Below are 12,262 nucleotides of genomic sequence, written 5' to 3'. Positions count from 1 at the left end.
AACAAATACTTGCTGATGAACCCCAATGGATTTTTTGAAATTATTCACATACCTTTATAGTTTAAAATTGTTATCATATGTTTAGGTATTAGCATTTAAAATGAAGCCACTGTGCCATCCTTTCAAATCATTTCAAAGGTGTTCAATGGTACTAGGCATACACACACACACACACACAGAGAGAGAGAGAGAGAGAGAGAGAGAGGTACTTTGAATTAACGGTCAAGGTGCCTTAAATGTGAGTGAGATCCCAGCGGAAAGAGTGGGCCATCAAAGAAGGAGGTACCCGTCTCTGAAGGAAGGAGAGAACTTCCACTTTGATTATGGCCTTATCTAAAGAAGGTCCGAGTTTGTGAACTCAAGAGGCTTCCGTAGCCTTGGCAGCTCATGACAAGAGCCTTGGGTGATTATTGATGACATAAATAAGAGTGTCAATTGTTAAATCAACAACAGGAGTTGTAAGTTGCACTTACTCCCCATGTGGGACCTCTGTCCTTAATGTGTTGTACTATAAGAATTAACGGCAAAACTAGTATTCAAACAGTACTTTATACTTCGTGTGTCTGTGTGGGTGCAAACTGTTGAAATCTTTACTTAGTATATACTAAATTGATCTTCTGTATATAAAGATAATTGAAAATGAATCTTAATGAAGAATGGTATGGGAGAGGGAATAGGAGATGGGATGGTTTGTGGGTGGGAGGGTGGTTATGGGGGGAAGAACAGCTATAATCCCAAAGTTGTACTTTTGAAATTTATATTTATTAAATAAAAATTAAAAAAAAAAACAGTAGATGGGAAAGCTCTAAAAAAGGGGGGATCAAGGTGCCTGTTGGGACACCCGGATTGCATATCAGTGTGCTTGAGTTAAAGTCCTGGTTCAGATCCCAATTCTAGCTTCCTTCTAATCAACACCATTGCAGGCAGCAGGTAATGGCTCAAGTAGCTGAGTCCTTACCACCAACATTGGAGATCCTATTGAGTTACCAGCTCCTGGTTGTGTCTGGCCTAGCTCCAGCTCTCGTGGGCATTTGAGAATGGGGGGGGGGCAAATGATGAAAGATTCTCTCTTTCTCAAATTAGTAAATAAGTAAATTTTTGAAGAATTATGTAAACGAGTTCTTACTTCACAGTTGGAAATTCTATGTGGTTCTTTTTGCCATGAAATTAACAAAGGGGATAGAAGAGGGAGGAGCAAGAAGGGTGGGAGTGTGGTGGGAGGGAGGGTGGGGAGGAAGTAGCCCTATATTCCTGAATATGTACATATGAAATACATGAAATTTGTATACCTTAAATAAAATTTTAAAGAATAAAAAAATTTTAAAAATTGTGTGCTCCATGTAGATTTTACCTGCATGCATTTTAGAGCTTGAGCATCTGTCATAGATCAGTGCACTTGAATTCTAAAAAGCAAAACTACTATGTTCACATCAATCAAGGTTTAACAATCTATTGCATTTCCTTTAATCTTTAAAACTTCACACTTAAAAACTGCTGGACAGCAATGTGTTTACTATTATCAGTATTAATATTTAGTGAATCAAAATGACATAGAATATGACAGCCCTTTGCAAATAATTACTAACCATGCAAGGTAAATTTCTTGCCAGTTCATCTACTAATAAGGGGTATGATGCCTTGAAAGAATGCATTTTTCTGTAATCAATATTTAAACTCGTCCTTTGCTGGTCAGTTGGGAAGGTTTTACACTGTGGGGAAATGCCTCAATGTCCTTTGCCTGCTAGGTCAGACAAATCTCTCAGGATTCAATGCTGAATACTATATTATATTGCAGATATGCAGATATTTGCAGATATGCAGAAAAAAAGATTTTTAAAAGCACAGAAAAGAAAGAAAGGCTTATACGTGAATGCTTGTGTTGCTAGAGATGATTTCTTCTCTGTTTCAACTGTATTCAGAATTGCTCTAACTTCCTATAGAAGAAAAGCAAACCTCTGCAGTCTGATAATGGGGTTACTATTTGGCAAAGTGATGTGGGTTGTGTAACCTCCCATGCCCTAAAGACAGGATCAAAGGAGTATTTGGCCATCTCTACTTGGCCAAGGAAATTAGGCTTCTGGCAGACAGATAATGGAATAGACTTACTTCTTGCAGGGTTTCTGTGCAAACTAGCATGGCCTTTAGTGTGGAAATGGTGGAACAAGTCTGGTAAGGAGCTACCACTCAGGCACACTTTGTCATCACCACTACCTTTTATTATATCATCATCTACCTTTCTCATGCTTTACTTTTTTGGGAAAACTATAAATAGCAATGGTAGACATATTTTTTATATGAGTGCCTATCAAGACTACTTTACTTTATGGCATGGGAAACACATTCTTTCTCTGAAATAACTTTTACTTTTTTATATTTAAAAGCAAGATTTATTAGAGTCAAATACTTCCAGCCAGAGTGCCATGGAGGGGGTTTCCAAGAGAGAAAATAACCCAAAGTGGTCCATGGCAGTCAAGTTTTTAAGAACAATTTTGATTGACATTCAGTTACAAGATTGGGACAAAACCCATCAAAAGACCTGATTTACAATCCTTTATCCTATCTGGCTTGCTCATAATAAAACAAAAAAAAATTCAGAAGGGTGGGATAGTAACTTGTTTTCACAATAAACTGTGAGCTCAGGAGGATGGGATCACCACTCCCTTGCTATTTTCATGGTAAATTTGGAGATTCCTAAGGGATGACATAGGACATTTTGTTCTTGCTAAAGATAACCTTTTTGGGGGAAAGCATGCATTCTACACCCCAAACTCAACTGGCACCACCCTGATGGCTTATTAGCCCATCTGACTCCTCACATTTCCCCCTCAACAAGAATGGACCCTAACTTCTGTTAGGGGAGCCATATGATGATTGCTCTGGCTGCTTCATAATGAGGTTTTGAACACAGCATGCAAGTAGCACTCTTACCAATGTCTTTTCCTTTTTTTGAAAAAGCATCTGCCACCCACTCCCTCTCTTATCCATCTTTCCCTATCCCTATAATATAGCACATCTTTCCCTATCCCTATAATATAGCTATATTATAGCACAGAGTAGAGTCCTGTTCCCACACCTGCCCTCCCTGCCTTTGTCCATGGAATTTAAAATGATGCCCACACCTGGTTCACATTGCAGATCTTCTGAATCAGAATATCCAGAGATGAATCCTCAGGAATCCTGGCCTTTGGAAATGCTCAAATGCAGATGCTCACATAGAACAGAAGTGAGAACTACAAGCATGTACCTATCTCACCTCTTTTGATTTTGCCACAATATCTCATTTTTCTTTATGCACTTTATCTATTTAATTATCTGAGACACATAGAGACAGATGGTGAAAGAGTTCCCATCCACTGGTTTGCTCCCCAAAAACTAGGAGCTGGGAACTCAATCCAAATCTCCCACGTTGGCAGCAGGGATTCAATCATTTGAATCACCAATGCTGCCTTGCCTGCCAACATTTTCAAATAGCTGGAAGTTGGAATTGGGGTCAGTTCTGGAACCCAGGTTCTCTGACATATCATAGGGTCATACAGACCTGTGTCTTAACTGCTAAGCAAAAGGCCTGCCCCTCTTAAACTGTAAAACAAGTCTTTGTCATGTGCTTGCCAAAGTAATCACCGCTGTGTAGTCTGGCTGCAGCAGACGTTTTCTAGGGAGGCACATGGAGAGGTGCAGATGCGAAAGTTCCAGACCATGAAGCATGGAACCATTTACACATGAATGGCAAGACGAAACTTTTTATATTTTAGCACTAGGATAAATCTCTGTGTGAAAATATTTGACATTTCCTTCAAATTGAGGTCCAGATTATCAGGCTCCCTGGCTCTTACTGTGACTTGGGCTTCCCATAGCATGCTGTCTTTGTGATCATAAGGAAAACCCCTAGCGGCAGAGCCTCAGCAAATGTGTGTTGAGTGAGGTCTTTTGATGAACTAGACTTGTGCTAGGATTTGGATGTGGATTTTCACCCCCTTCCCCCTGGAACATGGGATGGAGGCTTGTTCCTGCATGTTTATGGGGTTGACGCAGTGGAATTATATGAAGTAAGGCACGGAAGAAGGTCATTAGCTCATTGTGGGGTGCTGCTCTGGGAAGAGATTGACATTGTTCTCCTGGGACCTTGGTGAGTTCCCATAAGAGGGTTCTTGGAAAAGTTCAATCGCAGTCCCTCCTCATTCTTTTGACTCCCCACCTGGCTATGTGATCCCTCCTTCTCTCATGAGCTTAAGCACTTCTCCCAGCCAATATTTGGTCCTCTCCAGAGACCAAATTGATGAAATTGTCCTCACCTCTTGGGATTCCAGCCACCCAGACTGTGAAATAAGCACATTTTGTTTTCTTTACACGTTTTCCAACAGCAGGTGCTCTGTGGCATCACTGGAAAGTGGACTCATGCAAGTCTGAAGAAACATACATGACATCTGCACACCTTCTCTTATTCCTCCACAGCACATATTCAAAAGAAGGAGAGTGAGACTACATCTCTAGATATGAGAGCCAATATCTGCATGGAGGAAGGGATGGGGCGATCAACGGTAACCACTCTCAGAGTATACCTACTGTGGTAAGGATGTGGGGAGCCAGCGTTAGCTCCCCTGCAGCCAGGACAGCACAAGCTGTAGTGAGCACTAGCAGGAAAACACAAAGGGAGTGTCCAACATGGAACACATATGTTTAGGAACAATTTCATCTGTTTAGTAAGAGCAGAATATGGAGAATGACCTAACTGCCCATCAGAAGGCAGTTGGTTTCATAAACTGAGCCACATCTCCAGACTGGAATGTACTGAAAACTCGGGGTAGGCTTTGAGATCTGCAGCTCCTAGGCCAGTGATTAAAGTATGGCTCCTGAGAAGGGCTTCCGAACACCAACGCCATCAGCTTCTGTGCTGTCTCTGGTTCACACAACCCCATGCACTTCCTTCCAGTTTTCCCCCCAAATTTGCCAAACTCATGTTTTGCTTTCCCTTCAGCATTTCCTGGCTGTCTTTGCTCATAGAGTGTTTCCAAGGATTACCCTTGCTCATCTGACTCTCCTCTGTTCCCCAAAAGACCTCTTCCAGCCCACCTTCACTCCACTAGAGTGTGAGGTGGGGCCCGTCAGTCTGTTGGGACTTATTGACCAAGTATGTGTTTCTCTCCTGCACTTAAAGTAGGAACTATGCCTTTTCTTAATGTATTCATGGCATATAGTGGGGAGTTGAGATGCTAGAATTCATGCAGTAGCCACACGTGCTCCTCATGCTGTCTGCTGTGGTAACTCTCACTACTTGCAGCACTGACAGGCATCACACTGCGTGTGCTACTTCACAATTTTCAGTAAGGTATATCCCTTGATTCATGAGACACTTACTTGTACTTACTTTTAGACAAAATGTCACCAAAGTGAGACATTTATGGCATTTGTTATATCATTATTATAAGTTTCCTGTTCACCTACTACAGCTTGAAAGCGGTGAGAGATGACAGAAACACTACTGAATGGAGAGCGATGCCAACAGAGTGCAGGGAGCTGAGTGGAGCTTTTCTGCCCACTGGAGGAAGCCAACACAAAGGCCCCCCTAGGCAAGAAATCCCACAGGACACAGCCTCATCACAGCCCATGTACTGTGTTGCTGTGTTCCCTTATCCCAACAGGGGAATCCTGTGATGGATGTGTAGTCACAATCACATCACAGTGTGCCCCACACATCTCAGTGACTCAGCTGCGGGCATATAGGAATGGGGAGCAATGGAAAGACAGCATGTGATAGGGACTGTGCAGCACATGGCGCCTCCCCACAAAGCTCCCGACAGGTACTGAATCCACATTTGGATAGGAAGAATCACACCTCATTATTTCCATGCTTGTAGATTGCTTCTCCCTCAAATCTACTGCTGAGGGAATGTAGACTGTTCAAGGTGAAGTCCTCCACCGGCTTGTTCACTGCTATATCCCTGACATTAGCATAGTGCCCATCACACAGTAGGCGCTCAACAATGACTGTGGATTGAACAGATGCTTCTGGAAACCTTGGGAACCTTTAGGACACCCACCACGTTTAGCTGGTCCTTGCAGTTCCAGCCTTCATGTAACTGGGTAAGACTTGCCACACATTCCTGAAGGCTTCCTCCTTGAATTATGTTTGTGATTACTGGGAATTGAGACCAGCAAAAACCACATGCCCACATCCTCTTTCTAATCCAGTGCTAGTACATTTAGGTTCTCCTGTGCACACTTCTAGCGAGCTGTAAGACTCAACAAGCATGAGAGCCTCATTTTCCCATGAAGCAAACACACAGAAGCTGATGCGCTTTCCAGCAGAGTACGAAGTAGGACGACATTTCTCACAAATCTAGAATTTAAGTCACATTTTATTGTTTAAAATCTTATTTGCTTTTTATTTGAGAGACAGAGACAAATGGAGGAGAATGGAGAGGGGAGGAGTGAAGGGGAGGGAGAGGGAGAGGGAGGATAGAAGGGAGGGGAAAGGGGAAGGAGAGAGTGGGTGGGGAAAGAGGGAGAGGGAGAGAGGAGAAATGGAAAGAGAGGGAGGAAGGGAGAGGGGGAGGGTGAAGTAGAGGGAGAGGGAGAGGAAGAAGGAGAAGGGGAAGGGAGAGGGAGAGGGAAATACTGCCATCCTGGGTCACTTAATTGTGAACCTGGAAACAATCCATGTCTTCTATGTGTGTGGCAAGAACTCAGTTCCTGGAACTGTCATCTATTGCTTACCAGGGTGTCCATTAGCAGGATGTTGCATTCAGAAGTGGAGCTAGGGGCCGTTGGGGTGGCATCGTGGGCTAAGCCTCTGCTTGCAGTGCCGGCATCCTATATGAGTGCCAGTTTGAGTTCTGGCTGCTCCTCTTCCAACCCAGCTCTCTGCTATGGCCTGGGAAAGCAGTAGAAGTTGGCCTAAGTGCTTGGGCCCCTGCACCCACATGGGAGACCCAGAAGAAGCTCCTGGCCCCTGAATTCGGATCAGTTCAGCTGTGGCCATTGAGGCCCTCTTGGAAGTGAATCAGCGGATGATGACTTCTTTCTCTCCGTCTCTCCCTCTCACTGTCTGTAACTCTATCTCTCAAATAAATAAATAAAATCTTAAAAAAAATAAAAAGAAGTGGAGCTAGGAATCAAACCCAGGAACTCCAAAACAGGAAGCAGGCATCTGAAACTCTAGGCTAAACACCAGCTCCCATATTTTGCTTTTAGAATTGCTGCTTTCCCTGCATCTCAGCATCACTCTTTTAGGATGTCATACTTAATTTAAAAATGCTTAGTTGTATGCAAAAAAATGATACTAACAATATTTTCAATGAATATTCTGTGTGGGTGCAAACTGTTGAAATCTTTACTTAATATATGCTAAATTGATCTTCTGTATATAAAGATAAATTAATCTTGATGTGAATGAAAGGGGAGAGGGAGTGGGAGAGGGGAGTGTTGTGGGTGGGAGGGAAGTTATGGGGGGGAAGCTATTGTAATCCATAAGCTGTACTTTGGAAATTTATGTTCATTAAATAAAATAAAATAAAATAAATTTGTAATGGAATAGGGCTAAGGCATGGAAGATGTAATAATCAGCACTATTCTAAGCCCTTCATGTATCTTTGCCAACACCTCCACACAAGGAGCGTGAGGAACAGTGTAAATATTTGCTCACTTGTCTTTTGTCAGCTGTCAAGACTTGGAAGAGCAATTAACTTATCCAAGGAAAGCTTGCATTTCACTGGTGAATTGCGGTCTATGATTGCAGAGGTCACCCACAAAATGATATCGAGAGTACACAGCTGAGTTTTAGAATGTCCATACAAGGCATGGACAATTACTTAACAGCATTACGCAGTTACAGGTTTGCTCTTCTTTTGCTAAGGGAGGAAGGCACCACAATGGACAGGGACATGTGAAGGAGAAGCAATGATATCTCATGGGTGGGCAGATGACTAACCCAGACAGGCTGAGCTTTTTGTGTCAAGGGAAGAAAGTAAATGGGTGGAGGTCCTGGAACTAAGTTAATAGAAGGTTTGCTACCATTGGCTGGCTCTCTTGCTCTTGTTCTTACACAAGGTGGATGTGCCTAGATCCTGGATCAAATGAAAGACTAAAATAAGTCTGCTTGGTATCAAATAGGAACCTCTAATCTCCAGGCACAGAATTGATGCTCACTATAGGTAAAAATAAGGACCATACTGTCATCTACTTTACTGTTTGTATGGTTTATTCATATTCCATAATAGCACATGTACCATACCTGATGTATGAAAACAAATGTCTCTAAAGCACATATGTACATATTTACAAGTGTACACTCATTTACATGCTACATCCAAATATATAACTTACATGTGTTTATATATATATGTATGTATGTATGAAACAACTTCGGAAATAAAGTCATTAATTATTGAAAATAGTTTCATTGGGTATGAACCTACTAATGAATTGGATGGGGCTGTTTGAGTGCAAGGATGTTTGCTAACTTGAATATTCAAATACTCAAATACTTTCTTTGTTTCCTGGAGACTTTTAGGCCTGGGTTCATTGCACAGTTATAATGTTGGGAGTGGGTTTGATATAGAGTTCTCTTTCAGCAAGTGGGAAGAAGGGGATTCTGGAAAGGTTGGTAGAAAAAGAGAGCCCATAAGCTTCTCTCCAGCAGACAAGTTTTAGGAAATAACACTTGTGAAAGTCGAAAGATTTGAAAATGGAATCTCCAACCTGCCACGAATGTGAGCAACCCATTTTTAAGATTGTTCCATGGACTGTCAAGTCACAGGCAAGCATGGAAGTGGTAAACATATAGTCAGCACAATTAGTGCTACACACAATACAGAGGGCCCCAGGATGGCCAGATGAGGACTTACCTTTGCCCATGGTTGAGGACACTGGTCCAAAATCTTGGGTTCCATCTTCACACACATGACAAATCCAAAGGGGAAGAGAGAAATTGGAAGACACATACTTGAAATTCATTTAATATGTGTGTTCTGAAGCATTTGAGAAGAAAGCAGCCATGGATTGGGTAGACATAAGCGAGAAGGCCAGCCTCCAGGATGAGTGTACCGGTAAGTCTTTGCAGAGAAGCAGCCCGTCATTTGAGACGGAGGAAAAAACACCTCTTTAATTTCAGAAACTGTTGGTATGAACATAATTGCTCCAGTTTGGGGATTCTCTGAAATACTTGGGTCCCGACCGAGGCTGGAGGAATTACCAACTTAGGAAGATGAGTAGTTTTCTCGCCCTTTTCCCTGGGAAGTGGTTAACTAATTACCTACTTTCCAGGTTACCTTGAAACCTAAGAGATTGACCACTGCCTTCACACAAAAAAGATACTTTTCCACTCCCGCAATTGCATCACATGTTAAGGCATGGAAGCTCATGGATGAATGAAATCTCCCTTCTGTGTGGGTAGGACCTAGCATCCAACACCTGACTACAATCTTCATAAAGGTCAGAGTCATGGGCTTTATCTTTATATTAGATTTATTTATGTGTTAGAAAGGGAGAGAGAGGGAGGGAGGAAGGGGAAAGAGACAGAGAGACAGAGAGACAGAGAGAAAGAAAGATAGATCCCCCATCAGTAGATTCACACCCAAAATGGTAGCTACAAGTGATGGCTCAAGTAGTTGGGCCAATGTGTGGAAGATGCAGATGAAGCTTCTAGTTGCAAACTTTAGCCTGGCACAGCCATGGCTATTGTGAGCATATGAGGCATTAACCAGTGGATGAGGTTGATCACTCTCTCTCACCCTTGTATATTACGCACACATACACACACAAACACAAATGCACATAAACACACACGGTACTCCTGGTCTTGTCAGGCTTAGGTATTTGGTAAATTTCCCCAATATCCTTGACCCCATGGCTCTGATGTTGGGGCCATGGTTCACTGTGGGCATCCAGGAGAAGTCTGACACACAGTAGCCCTATTTTTAGGAGTGTATGACAGGAAAGAAGAAATAGACAGTGGCTTCCTATAAGATGCGCTCTCATCTCGTCCAAGGAGAGGTGAAAATGAGGCCACTGTTTGGGGAGAGAAGAGGTCTAGCAATACCTGGTACGTATGGCCCCTGAGGCAATCCCGGGGCCCCTTGGTGCATGCAGATGGCCTGTAAGAGCTGCCTTGGAACAGAGGTAACTATGTCAACAAGTATATGTCTTTCTAGGGACTAAATGGGTCAGGGCATCTTGCAAAGAATCCACATGGAGGGCTCCATTGGGAGGTCCCACTGGTCAGACCCATGGGATCCGTTTGTGAGCAACAATGTGTTACAGGTCTGTCCTTGACATTTCTGCCATTGACATTCCTCTTCACAGCCTACCCCCACAGCTAGCAAAGCCTGGAGTGGGAGGTGGTGAGAGAGGAGGATTAAGAACTTGGTGCCTGGAGGGCTGCTTGAGAGGTAGTGGGACTGCTTTCACGGAAAGAAGCAGAAGGCATTTAGCTGTGGTAGAGGCAAGTGGCTTAGAGCTTGAGTCCCACCTCCCACGTGGGACTAACTCGGTCACTTTCTGAGGGACTTAGCCTCTTTGAAAATCAAGTCTCTGGATGAGAAAGGTCAACAATTACATTCTCACCCACTAACACTGAGAGGGTTGTAGTGGGTCAAGAGGTGAACTGTGACACAACAAAGCCCCCTTGAATGTGACACAGAGTGGCTGCAACACACCGAGATTGGACTCATTGTGATCACCTTGCCCCCCTACACTCCGTACATGTGATCTCACAGATGTGCAGGCATGCTGACACACAACAGGAGTGCTGGCAGTGGAATGTAAGCCTTTGAGTTCCTAAGGAAGTCCTTCCGTCACAGGTTCAGAACCGGGAAGGCAAGCGAGGCTTGCAAAGTCATGTCAAAACTTCTCTGATGAGATCACAAAGGGAAAACTCAGCTCAGCTAAGCTTGCGTATCGTGCATTCTGCTCTGTCTCCCAAAGTCAGACGAGGGTGCTACAATGACCTCTACAGGTTTCATTGTACACACGAGCTAATCTGTTTGGGGGTAACAATCAGGGGACCCAAGTGTCAATTTTAAGACGTCTTGCCTCATGAAAAAGGAAAGAAAACAACAGCCGCTTGTGGGCCAAGCATTCAAATGACACAAGGAGGCTCAGCTTCCAGGCAGCAAGCTTGAACGAGCCTGTCTCACACACAATTCGGAAACTGGCTGACACTGTGTCACGCATGGAGTATATAAAGCCAAGGGCACCGGCACCCACACACAGACCCTTCCCCTTGCTTCTGTCACCCCAAGAGGGGCTCAGCGCAGCCCCACACTCGAGCTGCCGGATCAAGCATCCCCACCGTTAGTGGCCATGGTCTGTGTCCCCAACCCCATTCTGTGCTCTTGCTCCATACAAACGAGCAGGAGACTTCCTTGAGGCACTTCCTGACGTTGGCAGGACCTCGTGATAGCCAGCAGTCCAGCCCGAACTGCTCTGCTCTGAGGCTGGAGGCTGTCTTCAGGATGAGGCTAGCCCTGTGGTAAGCTGCTTGTGTCCCCACCTCAGGTCCCTCAGGTAACCAGGTGCATTCTTTTCTGTCATGACAATCGCTTTGGACAAGTTGAGTCACTGTCATCTGGGGCCAGTCGGGCCATAAAGACACTGGCACACTGCACATGCCAGCGTCCTCACATGCCCTTCAGTTCAGACGCGCCAATTCCGGGGTTGTGCTTCCACTTCTCCTCAGGGTCATCACTATGCTAAACATAAAAATGCACGGTGTCGACCTCAAAAGGATGCGGGAGGGTTACACAACTCAACCACACGGGTAAATCACATCTCCTTTATGGTTTAAGGCAGTTAAACAATATGTTAGCTACCTAACAGTATACAAGTGGAGAACCTCACGGGGCAATGCTTATTACGGCTACACTGTCAGCTCTGCTGCTGTAGCAGGAATTCAGAGTGGGTTCTTCATCTCAGGTTGACTAAGAATCACCTCACCAAGCGGGCGATAAAGGGGGTGGACAAAGCTAGCGAAAGTCGATTTTCCTGTGAAACAGAGAATCCTACTTGTCAGAAGGGGTCCCCAAGAGAAGGGTCCAACCACCTTTGGGTATTGGCAGCTTATATAGGGGCAGCACATCAATTGTTCAGTTCTACACAGTTTCCGTACACCAAGGATGGTCCGCTTTGTTTTTCTGCATGTCTCTTGCATTGCCATCATGGCTCTGGACAGGTCTACAAATGTTACTATGTCATCCGCTTGGGGGATGTGACAGTTGAGAAATATTGTTGAGCTGACCAATCCGGGTAGGTCATGCCTCCTTGATCT

This window comes from Oryctolagus cuniculus, chromosome X (genome assembly GCF_964237555.1).
Source record: "Oryctolagus cuniculus chromosome X, mOryCun1.1, whole genome shotgun sequence".
Lineage (NCBI taxonomy): Eukaryota > Metazoa > Chordata > Mammalia > Lagomorpha > Leporidae > Oryctolagus > Oryctolagus cuniculus.
The sequence above is the reverse complement of the archived record's forward strand: the minus strand, read 5'-3'. Positions refer to the sequence as shown.